Here is a 12221-nt window from a genome sequence, read left to right as displayed (position 1 = left end):
CCCACTGGTTTTTAATACGCAGATTGTATGTTTATATACAGAGATTTGGGTGTGGGGGGAGGGGTTAATGAACATTAGAAGGAGGGCCTAAACCCCCAACCCAAGCCAGCTCTTAGGGCACGGCAATTCTCTCTCTAATAAGCTGTAAGTTCCTTGAGAGCAGGATAGACCTTTTTTCCATCTCCTCATGACACACAGTGGGAGTTCTGTAAGTTCACTTACTGATTTTCATTCCATTAGAGATAAACATGTTTAAAAGGATTTTCTTGTAACAAAATTAATCTGTCAGGGATTATTCATTATGCAAATTTTAGGATTATAACAGAAAATGTGTTCTTTACAGAGGTTTTCAGAAGGTGGTTATTTATTTCTGCAATAACAAATTACATGATCTAAAATATATTCTCTGAATATTATAATAAGAAAGCAAAGGTCATAGATCATATTATGTATCATTTTGGCAGACTGGGTTTAGCAGCATATCTCTTATCACTCTACTTCCACTTTGTAGAGGCAAATGTTTATTTTTGACTGATATTTACAAATGTTGAATACAGCAATACAGAATACTGAAAGTAACACTTGCCTTTAAAGGAACACAAACTGATAAAAGAATATTTATAGGACCTTCTACTTGAAAAGGTCAAAGTGCTAAAAAGATATAAATGGCCCTTAAAGCCACACCAGTATGTAAATATACCAAATGCTCTTGCATTCTTACTGATCTTGCAACCATAGAAAAATGTCTAAGCTGGTTAATATTTGTCTTCTTGATCTGATTATTTATTTCTATTTCCCCCATTCTTTGCTATTCATGAAGTTTACAATCAACCATATTTTTAAAACAGACCTTTCATTATTCCCAGATCAAACTGCGATTATACATGATTCTCGCAAATTCCCAAGAATTAACTAGGGGGGTTTTCTAGAACTTGGAAGATCAGATCCTGGATAAAAAGCTACTGCTAATGAAAAATTATGGCATCGATTTAACTCAATTAGAGTTTCCTTAGCAATATTAAAACAACAGTTTCCTTTGGTCACTTGAATTTAACTCCTTTGCTACTAATCCTAACTCTCATTAGCACTGAGGGAAACCTACCATGATCACTCAGGAAAGAAAAGAAGAAATTTAAGTATCCACTGAGGGGCTGGCCAGCAGTGTAGCGGTTAAGTTTGCACATTCTGCTTCAGCCGCCGGGGGTTTGCTGGTTAGGATCCTGGGTACAGACCTATGCACCGCTGGGCAAGCCATGCTGTGGCAGGCGTCCCACATATAAAGTAGAGGAAGATGGGCATGGATGTTAGCTCAGGGCCAGTCTTCCTCAGCAAAAAGAGGAGGATTGGCAGCAGATGTTAGCTCAGGGCTAATCTTCCTCAAAAAAAAAAAAGCATCTATTGATAAAGTCGGCAAATATTTACATTAATTTAGGAGATTTTAAATATTTAGTTGATTAAAAATAGAAACAAGCAACCAAGCAACCCCCGTCCACCCCTCAAAAAAAAGGAAAAGGAATGAAGAGAGAAGGAAAGGAAAGGAAACTGTCACTTTCCATGTAGCAATTCATCCTAATGAATTATTTCATAGATGTTTAATACTCTTTTGTTAATTTGCTTTTATACATAATTGACATGTTTTATGCCCAAGTAAAGTTTTTTTTTTTTCTTTTTAGGAATGGGTTGGGTCATTTTAATAAAAGCTATAAATAAGTTATTAAAATTTGCATGCTTGTCTTCCCTAATTAGGAACACAAAAGAGGTAACAAGTCAGGTACAATATTTTGCTGTGGATTACTAGTCACAGTAATCTGCATCAAAACTTCATTAATACAATGCTCTTGTAACATTAAAGGATTTGAATTAACATTGCATACCACATAAAAGAGACGAAACATGAAAAAATGTTCAATCACCAGAAGGTTTGACTACAAAAGGAATAAATGGTTTCCTAAATGGGTGACGTCATCATATTAGTAAAACCATCACTTCCATTTAAGAACATTTTATGTACAGGACTACTAACGGGTTACGTCAGCTATTCATTCCAGCAACAGTGCTCACCTGTGTTTCCCAATCTTGCCTTTTTTGTTTGTTTTGGTTTGCCCTTTTAAAATTTTATCATTTAGACCTATTTTAAATATCTTCTTTCCCTTAGAAATTCTGATTCATGAAGTCCCAAGTTGCAACCTGGAAATCTTTTTAAATAACTATTACCCCCTACACACTTGGCCACCACTCTAGGTGATTTTTAAAATTAGACCAGTTTGGGAAACACTATTCTACATCAATCAGGAGAGATGAGAAGCAAAGTGCTGTCAATTCTGCTTTTATTTCTAAACTCCAAACCAGACAAAAACATCAACATAGAGGATTTTATTAGCTTCATTACATGATTCAAAATGTTTTAACAAGGACATTTATTAAGGACACACATCCAGAAAAAGTTCTCATATACACCATCCTCATCTTTAATAAATGAAGAAGACACTTGTTTTCATTAATCACTTTATATAACATAATTATCTTTTAGGCAATTTATCTACAAGATGAAACAGAATAAGACATTTTCAAATTGTTGTCAGAGACAGAAATAAAAGGGGAAGTATATATATATATAGAATAACTATAACTTTTGTTTCACAAGCCTTATATGTCAAATAAGACATACTTTCACTTTTTTCAGGACCACAAGTATAGCTATAATTTAAATCTGTAATAAGATATTTCACATTAAATGGCATGAGTCTAAGCTGCACTTTCCAAGCAAGTGGTGGTTTAGTCCAAAAGCTTGAAAAGAAATGGTAGCTTATTCTATGCAAAAAGTGAAGTGTAACTTTATGCATCTTACATAATTCTCTTCGTGACTGAGAACTTCAAGAGTAGTATAAAAATCCATAAAAGCTTAAAAATAAAGTAGGTTCTAAATAAGAATGCAAACAAATATCCGTGTTGAAAAACTGAACTCTTCCATTGCCTTCATTTTTTCCCTTATATTCCCTGTTTTAAAAGGTAAAAATAAGGTCCTTAGCTAGTTCATCAGTCGATAGCAGTTTCAGTGGATTATTTTCATCATTAGACTATTATCAGGCTGAGCAAGGCTGGTCCTTATCAATTTCTTTGGTTTCAAAGCCAGGAATCACAGGGAAAAAGCCAAAAAAATGTTTTATTCAACACGTGAGGTGCACTTGAGTGGTCTGTCCACACAGCCTTAACCCTTGTTCTCTTAAAGTGAACACTATTCACACAGTGGGCAAACTTCTGCTTCTCCAACGCCTTAAAATTAGCTTTAAAACTGGAAAACTCCAAAATACACACCTTAATCGTTTATGTATTCTCTATGGATGGACTAAATAATCTAGGGATTTTCTTTCATGCTCTTTACGTCTAACAGCAGACAAGATTCGGCCAAATCCAGGTGAAATATTTTTCCCATCTACTACTCTGGCCACACCAACTAACTATGCAGATCTCACCAGACCGCCTTTCAAAATGCAGAGAACTACAAGTAAGGAGCTAGACTTTTCTAAATATAGTCCCGTCATGTTCATTTCACGCTCATCCAGTAGGTCACTAGCGGCAACAGGCAGCTATGGACACTTAGAAGCATCTCTCAAAGCAAAATCAAGAGGCGTTTGACAGCTACGTCATCTACCTGTTGAACCTGGGCCATTGCTCCCGACAACTGTCAGATCCCAGCTTCTACGACCTAGAAAGGCTAATGATCGAATTTTTTTTTAAAGTTGTTTGCTAATCTTTCTTCCTACTCTATTTCTTTCGGGTCACTTCTGCAGAGCCGAGGGAGCTGCCAGAGCCGCCGGAGCCGCGAGCTCCTCCGCCTGGCTGGTTGCAGCAGCGATGCGAGGCGGGCCGGGCCGGGTGGCAGCCTCGCTGCAGCGGACAGAGGTCATCACAGGCCGGGCGGAGAGGCTACGAGCCCTTCCGGCCCAGATTTACTCACCTACGGTCAGCAGAGGCGATGGGGTGCAGGCTGTTCGCCCAGCCCGGGGACCCAGATCCGAGGAGGAGGGGGGCAGTGGCGCCGGGGCGAGAGGGGCGTTAAGGAGGAAAACGTATTACCTAAGCCAGGGATGCGGAGCCGAGAAAGAGGGTGCAGCCTTTCCCTCCAGAAACGGAAGAGGCGGGGGAGGAGGAGGAGGAAAGCGCGGAGGAGGAGGTGGCGGGGCGAGGGCGGCTAGCAGAGGGGCGCCAGGCGTCTGGCCGCAGGCTCAGCCGAGGGCGAGGGCGGGGAGCGCGGCGGAGGTCAGCGGAGGGGAAGGCGAAGCCGGGTGGCGCGCTGCCTCGCTCCGCCCTGGATCGAGACCTCAGCATCCGCCAGGCCGCCGCCCCCTCTTTTCCCCGGGGACCGCCGCGTGCGGACGCGCGGTGACGCCTCGAGGCTCCCGGGTTGGGTGAGGGCATCCCACGCCTGCCGGAGCCGGGCGTCTGCGACGTCACAATTGGAGCGTGATGATTCAGAGGGGACTGCCAGCAAGAAAAGGGCTCCAGGGTCACCTAATCCACTGTTTTTGTTCTTTTCTGGTATCCGCCCACAAATTCGATTTTAGAACCTTCCTCCTCCGATCTTCCGTACTCTTTTTTGGGGATTACGGGTTTGACAGACGCGTTGGCACCTGTGAAGATGGACTTCCTGCTGGTGGCAATCGGGTTCCATTGTTCTAATAGAAATGTCAAGTGGGCTGGTTGTTCTTCAAACCGTAGCAGTGTCGCCCGGGCGCTTTCCTTACAAGGTGTGGGCCACCTTGGCAGGAAGCACATCACCGGTAGAGAGCTCCTCTCTTCAACCCTTTAAGCTGTGCTACTCGGTGTGGTTTTGAAAGGTGGGTGGGGATAGGAATGGGTGATGATAGGAGAGGGGTTGAAATTAAAAAAGGGCAGTATGAAGTTTTCCGTGGAGAGGCCTGGCAGCTGGCCCTGCAGGCTGAATGTTGTTTGCAAGTGCATCGGGCCTTCTAAAGCAGCACTTCAGTCCCCTCTCACTTCATGGCACGCCTAGGAAATGATAATGTCTGCAAGGCCCCAAATGGGGAAAACAGAAGAGGCTGCTCATGCCCTTCCACTGTGCCCTTCCACCTGGAGGGCGGAGGAGACTAATATCTACATACCTGTAACTCATTCCACCATAGGAAATTGGGAAGCTCTGTTTAAAGTTCCAGCTGGCAGGCTTTCTTATCTACATTTTCCCAAACCACCCAAGACTGCCTCCTAAGTAGTCAACACTTCAGTCCTCAGAGCGGTGAGGAACCGCCAAGACGGAAGCCTGGGGCTATACTCGACCTGTCACACTCTAGGAAACGGTGCTTAAAACTTTACAGCTCCCAAACTGAACTCATCTTTCTGCTCCCAGCCTGCTTCTGTGGTTTCTAACTTGAGACAGCTCTAGCCCAGACCTCATCCCATGCCCTTGCTTTCACTCACTAGCAAGTCTGCTTGACGCTAGCTTCTCTCCCAGATTCATTTCTAGGTCCATCCCCTTAGGGCTTCTTAGGTCCATGCCATTGCTACTGTTGATTAATTAGTCTCATAATTGTATCTATAATGGCAAAAATCAAGAAATAGTTTAAACATGATATTTAGAAGTAAAGAGGCAAATACCAGAAGAAATAGTTAGAAGGTGGAAGAATTTGCCTCTAGGGAGCAGGAATCTGGGGAGGGGAGGTCTGGAGCAGGGGACTGCCATTTTTGTGAAGTTTGTACTATGATATGAACCTGGTCCATTTCCCGCTTTGCTATCACAGAAGTAGTCCTCCAGCACACATCTCAGTAGATTTCTTGCTTGTTTAAACGCCTTCATTGGCTGCCGATCTCTGATAAGATCAAGAGCAAGCTCCTGGGCATGGCTTTTAAGGCCGGTCTCCCCTCCCATCTGTCAACCATGCCCTTCACACTTGACACCCCGTTTTACCACACCACGTCTAGTTTCCTAAATGCACAAACTTGTTTCATACCTTTGTACCTTTATACAGGTCATTTCTTTTGCCTGGAGTGTTCTCTCGCTGCTATAATAATAGCTAGTGGCTCTATGCTAAGTGCTTTTTGGGTTTTATGGCTGTTCATTCTTACATCAGCCCTATGGTAGGTATTACTGTTATCTCCATTTAATAAAGAATAAAACTGTGACTTAGAGAGGTTAAGTAATTTACTCAAATATGTGCTATGTGGTAAGGCCAAATCTGAATCCAGCAATATGACTCGTATTATATTACCTATTCATGTTTTAAAAACCTTTCTCAGACACTAAATTGGAGCAGGATTAAAAGATTTAAATTTTTTAAGTCTTCAAAGTGCAAGGAGAAAATATAAGTGAATTGCTTTTAATCTCAAAGTAAGCTTGGAACAAAGGGCAAAATTACAAAGAAAAAGTGACAGAGTTGACTACAGAATTTTTAACTTCTTTTATCAAAAAGACCCACAGAATAAAATTAAAAGACACGTAAAAATTATTTAAAAATTGGCAATATATACGAAAGATGAGAGTAAAATCCTTATTTAATAAAGAGGTCGTACAAAGAAAATATAAATATCCTGTTAAAAAAAAATGGGCAAGAATGTAAATTAGCTAAGTCATGAAAGAAAAATGTAAATGGCCAAACATATTTTTAAGGGAAGTGAAAACTTAAAACAATAATGCACCATCAAGTTGACTGAGAATAAAAGAATACTCAAAGGTAGTGATTTGGGCCAGCCACCCTTGAGACAGGATGCATGGCGAATGACCAGACTCAGTACCAAGAAGGGCATAAATTGCTTCAATGTTTCTGGAGGGCAGTTTGGCAGAATGCAGTAAAAGCCTCAAAAATGTTCACACCCGTTGACTCAAAAGTTACCTTTCTGGGAATTCATAATACAGGGATTGACAAATGTTTTCTATAAAAGCCCAGATGGTAAATACTTTAGGCTTTGCAGGCCTCATGTCTCTGTTGCTTTTCTTCTTTGTATGTGTGATTTTTTTAACCCTTAAAAAATATGAAAGCTATTAACTTGAGGGCTGTTGAAAAACAGGTTGTGGCCTGAAATTGGCCTGAGGGCAGTAATGTGGGTAAAGAGTAGACTACGAGAAAGTTCATCACAGTGCATTTGGTAATAGCTAAAAGAGAAAGCAAACTAAATGTCTGAGGATAGAAATTAATTACAACCAAATATGAGGAAACAAGTTTGTAAAAAATTTTTAAAAGTTGCAGAATATTTATTGCATGAGACAGTATTCATGATTTATTAAGTGGAAAAATACAGTTTACAAAAAGATATCTATGTTATCCCCAATACAACGTAATCATGTGTATATCTGCTTAGAAAAAGATCTGGAAAGATATAACACTCTAAGATGTTGATGGTGGTCTTGGGGTGGGGGTGTGATTGTAGATACTTGGTTTTTTGTTGTGTGTGTGTGTTTCCTATAGTGAATATGTATTGTTTCTGTAATAAGCAAAGATACAAGAAACTTCCTGGGCAACAACAAAGCACCTTAGTCGTCAATGTAAGAAAATCTTCCGGGAATCCACTCCCCTGATGGAGTTGGTGGCTCTCTCTTCTGTGCTCCCTGAATACATAATGGTCTTTTGAGTACCATTATTTACTTAATTGGAGAATGGTTGATATCATCATTTAGTTAAGGATTTTTCTATTATTGGACATCAGGGTTCCCAGTATTTCACTATTATAAGTATGCTGGTTATTTTCTACTTGCTCTCTGCCAGATCCTTTTTCCACCCTTCCCTAGCAAACTCTGTGTTTCAGAAGGTAAAACTTTCCTACACTATTCCCTCTGGGCTCTCTTGCCATCTGGCTTCCAGGTAGGATTGACCAATGGGTGACACCAACAATAGGTTGGACAGTGGAAAAGAAAAAGGTTGGGGTATTTCTTCCCGCCTCTTTTCCTGATTTAGACCTCCTGATTTTGGCTCCTGCGAGGCAGCTTCCCCCCGACTGCTCTGCTAACTTCATCTCCTCCCTGTATCCTTTCAGTCCTAGCAGAGGTAACAACTTCGTACTTTTGCAAGAGCCTGGGTACCTCCACGTCTCTTGTCATCTCCAAGTCATGTTGTTTCCCTTCACCCGATGCAAAACCTAACCCCAAACTTCTGTAAATAGTCCCTTCAATAAAATCTCTTTTGTTGAAACATCTGTGGAAGTTGGTTCCTGCTAGGACACACTGATATATTAAAGAACGCTGGTGAACATCATAGAACACGAGTCTTTTATTTCTTATGCAACAGGCCCTGGGTATTCTCAGATTTTACATCGGAACTTTTGACTATTCGCAAGATAATTATAGAATGATTTACAAGTTTCCTGAAGTGGGAATTTGAATTAATAACTGTGAGGCTAGTTTTTGGGAATGTAACACTCATTATTGTTCTCCAGTAGTTTTTGAGAAGTAACACTCCATTGCATTTTATTGAAGAAATCATATACTACAGTATGGTAGTGTTCAAATATTGATGTTTTCAGTGGAATCTTTAAGAAAATATTCTTATATCAAGTCGACATATAAATGAGGTAAACGTCACATGCAGAGTTAGGGGAAACTTCTTCCTCATCTTTGAGGCAGACTTTGGGACACCCTGCAGAATCCCAAGGCTCCTTGGAACACAGTTTGAAAACACAGATTAGGAGAGTCCAAGAGTCAAGAAGATATGTCCTTCATAAATATCAGGGGTCTATTGTATTTCTTTAGGTTAGATTGCTAGAATTACACGGTCAATAATGTAACTTTGCCAAAACACTCCTCACTGTGAATGACGTTGCCTATCTCATTACCACATCTATTATCAAATACACACAAATAAAAAACCTCTCCTAATTTCTCATCAAAGTTTTAGCTACATTTTTATTATTAATGGGAGAATTTTTTTCCATGTCTATTCGCCATTTATATTTCCTTTTCCCCTCTTCCTTCCCCCCTTTTTAGCCTCCTTTTCACGTTTGACCATTTCTCTATTCATTCAATACCTATTAATTCCCTGTATTGCATCTGGGCATTATGTTAACGGATATAAAAGGTAAACAATACAGTTATGCCTCTGCCCTCACGGAGCTCACAGACTAGCAATATTGTAGTCTTATTATTTATCTTATTTAATTCAGTTAACAATATAGTAAGTATGGCGACACTTTGTCACATTTATTATGGATAATTTTCTTAGTTTATCTTTTAATTTTATTGAAGGGTTTTTATTATCTACAAAATTTAAAAATTTTTATGTTGTTAAATCTATGGATCTTTGTTTCTATGTCTAGAAAATTCTTTTTAAAGCAAAGGTCAGATCAATATTCACTTATATATCTCCTAATATTTTTACTATCTGATTCTTAAGGTTTAAGTCTTCAATAATCTGGAAGTTATTTTGAGAAGCTCTAACTTGATTTCCTCCCCAAATATCTAGCCAATTTTTCTGACATCATTACTGAACAAACATCCTTTTCCTACTAATCTGTGATGACCCATGTATCATGCGCTAAGTTCGTTTATGCACTAAGGCCATATTTTTGGGTCCTCTATTTTCTTTCATTTATCCTCCTTTGGATTACTGTGCCAATGTCATAGCTTTTTAATAGCAATAGGGTAACTCTCCATCAAAATTCACTTTTTCAAAATGTTCTTAATATTTATGCTTTCAGATAAAATTTATTGACTATGTTTAATGGACTTTTTCCTGGTTATAAAAGTAATGCTCTATGAAGAAAAGTTTGTGGAAACTTTGAAAAGATGGGAAAAATATAAAGAAGGAAGCAAAACCCACCCCAATACTATAACTGTTAACGCTTTGGAGTATAACTTCCATCTTCTCTGTGTGAAAGTGTGTGTTATTTTTACAAATATTACTAAACATATTGTTTTGTAAACTGTCGTTTAATCATATATGAGTATTTTACCATGCTATTAAATATTCCTTTGAAATATTATTTTTAATGACACATTAGCTAAGGCCTCTAGAGTAAGGATCAATAGTAGCAGTGTCAGCAGGCAGCTCTCACAGTCTTTCTAGACTGAGTCATTTCCTTTACTCGGTCGCATCAAAACCAGCACTGATGTCACCAATTGTTGTTACATAGATCAACATTTCACAGCTGCTGCTGCCGTAACTCATAACTTGAAATCAGCTGCTAGAAACTTAAAATTGGTTTTAACTGTAGTTCACTGGGTTACAATGAGTTTTGCAGCATTTGCCACCTACATCTCTTCTGTTAGGGATATATAATAAATGATTTGACTGTAGGCTATTAGACAGTTAACAAATACAGAAAAATGTGGGTTACCCAAACAAGGACTACATTTGAATTGATTTAGTTATAACTTATTCCCAGCACCACATTGCGCAATCTTATATTTGTGTTCCTTTAAATCATTAACTTAATATAAATCATTTATACTTGCCTTAGAAAAGACTGAATAGCTCTCATGAAAACTAAGCATAGCTCTGATTTCTTAAAAGGATTTGAGGAAGGAATCCTTAACATTTATGATAAAATATTTAAAACTCTGAGTTTTTCTTAAGTTACCAGTACAAGTTTACTAAACTATATAAACTAAGAGGAGTTGAATGTAGTAGTGAGGACTACAAGTAGCTGAGATATCAAAAGCAAAGGGTACGTTTCTAGAACAAGTCATGCAGGTATATTTATAGTCACTTCTCGATGTACGGAAATACAGGCTTTTCTCTAAGAAGGTTTCACTGGGTCTGAGTATTTATCTTTATTCTATCACACTACACACACACACACACACACACGCAGTGTATATACATTAAACTTCATAAAATGGGAATTATCTTTTTCTCACTTACCTTTCCACAGAAGCGTTGCTTACTGAATTCCCAGATGTAAAATATAGTAAATGCCAAAGGCTTGAAGTGTATGGATTCTTAGGATCTGAGTTCCCCTCTGTCTGAAGGGAATTAAAGGCTGGAAATTGGAGAGCAAAAAGTTCGGAGGGGGGACGCTGGATTGCTTTTCCCTGCACTTCATCTGAACATTCCTTAGTAAACGGCCCAGCCCAGCCTCTGCTGATTAGGTGTCGAGTTCTTTGCTGTGCAGTACAAAGGTTATCCTCTGGAGCACACATATTATCAATGACTCATTTCCTTCAATTCTTAAACTTTCCTGAATATTTTCCTGTTTACTTTGGCTATCCATGGAAGACCCTAAATTCAACTAATTGTTGAATCCTCCCTGATACTCTAGTTTGTAAGAACATTTTATGGTACACTTTGTTTTCTTGAATATTTACGTCATGATTGTTTATTCTTTTTGTGTATTTGGCTTTGGAATAAGTTTGCCTAGTTTTATTTTTAGAACTGTTAACAATTTCTATATTCTACTTTTGGGATCTTATTTGGCAAATATGAACATGAAATTAATTTCGTAGGGTATAGTGTATTAAAAATCTTTTAATTTCTTACGCATTCAAAAATAGAACTTTACAAGGCTTCTTTGAAATGTCCAATACACGGAATCAAATTCTTTTCCTAAACCACACCCATTGTATTGCCTCCACACCTCATATTACCAAATCATTCTGGCAAAAACTTAAGCCAACAAGAGACTGGGAAGGCAAGAGGAGACAAGAAGTAGATCTCGCTTGTGCTGATTATACTGTGTTTTTAATTTGTTAAGTAATTTCCTTTGTGATATATAAAGTGCCTCATCATTTAGGTAATATTTGGAGACATATTAAATGTATTTAAGCATATGGGACTGTACTATTACTCCTAATACCTTACAACAAAAAAATAATTTTAGCTTTCAAAATGCCTTTACACATAATGAATCTTTGATCCTAAATGCTTTTCACAAGTTTTTTTATAGGATATTCTGACACTGAAATGTTTGCTTATTGTGATTAGTCTCAAGTTTCCCCAAATGAAATGTTATAAATGGAAAGAAAACAATGGAAAATTAGAACATACACGTGTCTCCTGGTTTGTTTGGGGGTTTTTTTTGTACTTACTTCACATAGTTTCTTTCTTCAGCTCATTTTTTCCCCTCTTTTCCCACAAGAAAAATTAAATATATTACCTGACGTATACAGTTAAATTTTATCTTGGAAATAGCAGCAAATGCGGTTCAGCAGATGCTTCTGTGAGGACCAAGGAGTTAAATGAAAGGTGCAGACCATGGCTTGATGTCAAGATGAGGAAAAGAAAGGAAATTCCCAGTCACCATTCACTTCTCCAGTGCCATTTTTGGTCTCCCGCTCTCCA

General features: G+C 38.7%; 1 protein-coding gene across 11 annotated transcripts in view; it reads right to left on the bottom strand.

Annotated features, from left to right (window-relative positions):
• INPP1 (inositol polyphosphate-1-phosphatase) overlaps positions 1 to 11220 on the bottom strand; it is a 30518-nt gene extending 19298 nt beyond the window's left edge. For 2 of the 11 annotated variants that reach the window (XM_005601639.4, XM_070241430.1), the window contains exon 1: positions 10806 to 11058. The gene's annotated coding sequence lies outside the window, so the exon portion shown is untranslated. Of the gene's footprint in view, positions 1 to 3958; positions 4511 to 10805 lie in introns of those variants that run through there. The other 9 variants (XM_001501984.5, XM_070241428.1, XM_005601638.4 and 6 more) reach the window with 9 other exon arrangements.
• Positions 11221 to 12221: the final 1001 nt, after the last annotated feature.

This window comes from Equus caballus, chromosome 18 (assembly GCF_041296265.1).
Source record: "Equus caballus isolate H_3958 breed thoroughbred chromosome 18, TB-T2T, whole genome shotgun sequence".
NCBI classification, from domain to species: Eukaryota; Metazoa; Chordata; class Mammalia; order Perissodactyla; family Equidae; genus Equus; species Equus caballus.
The sequence above is the reverse complement of the archived record's forward strand: the minus strand, read 5'-3'. Positions and strand labels throughout refer to the sequence as shown.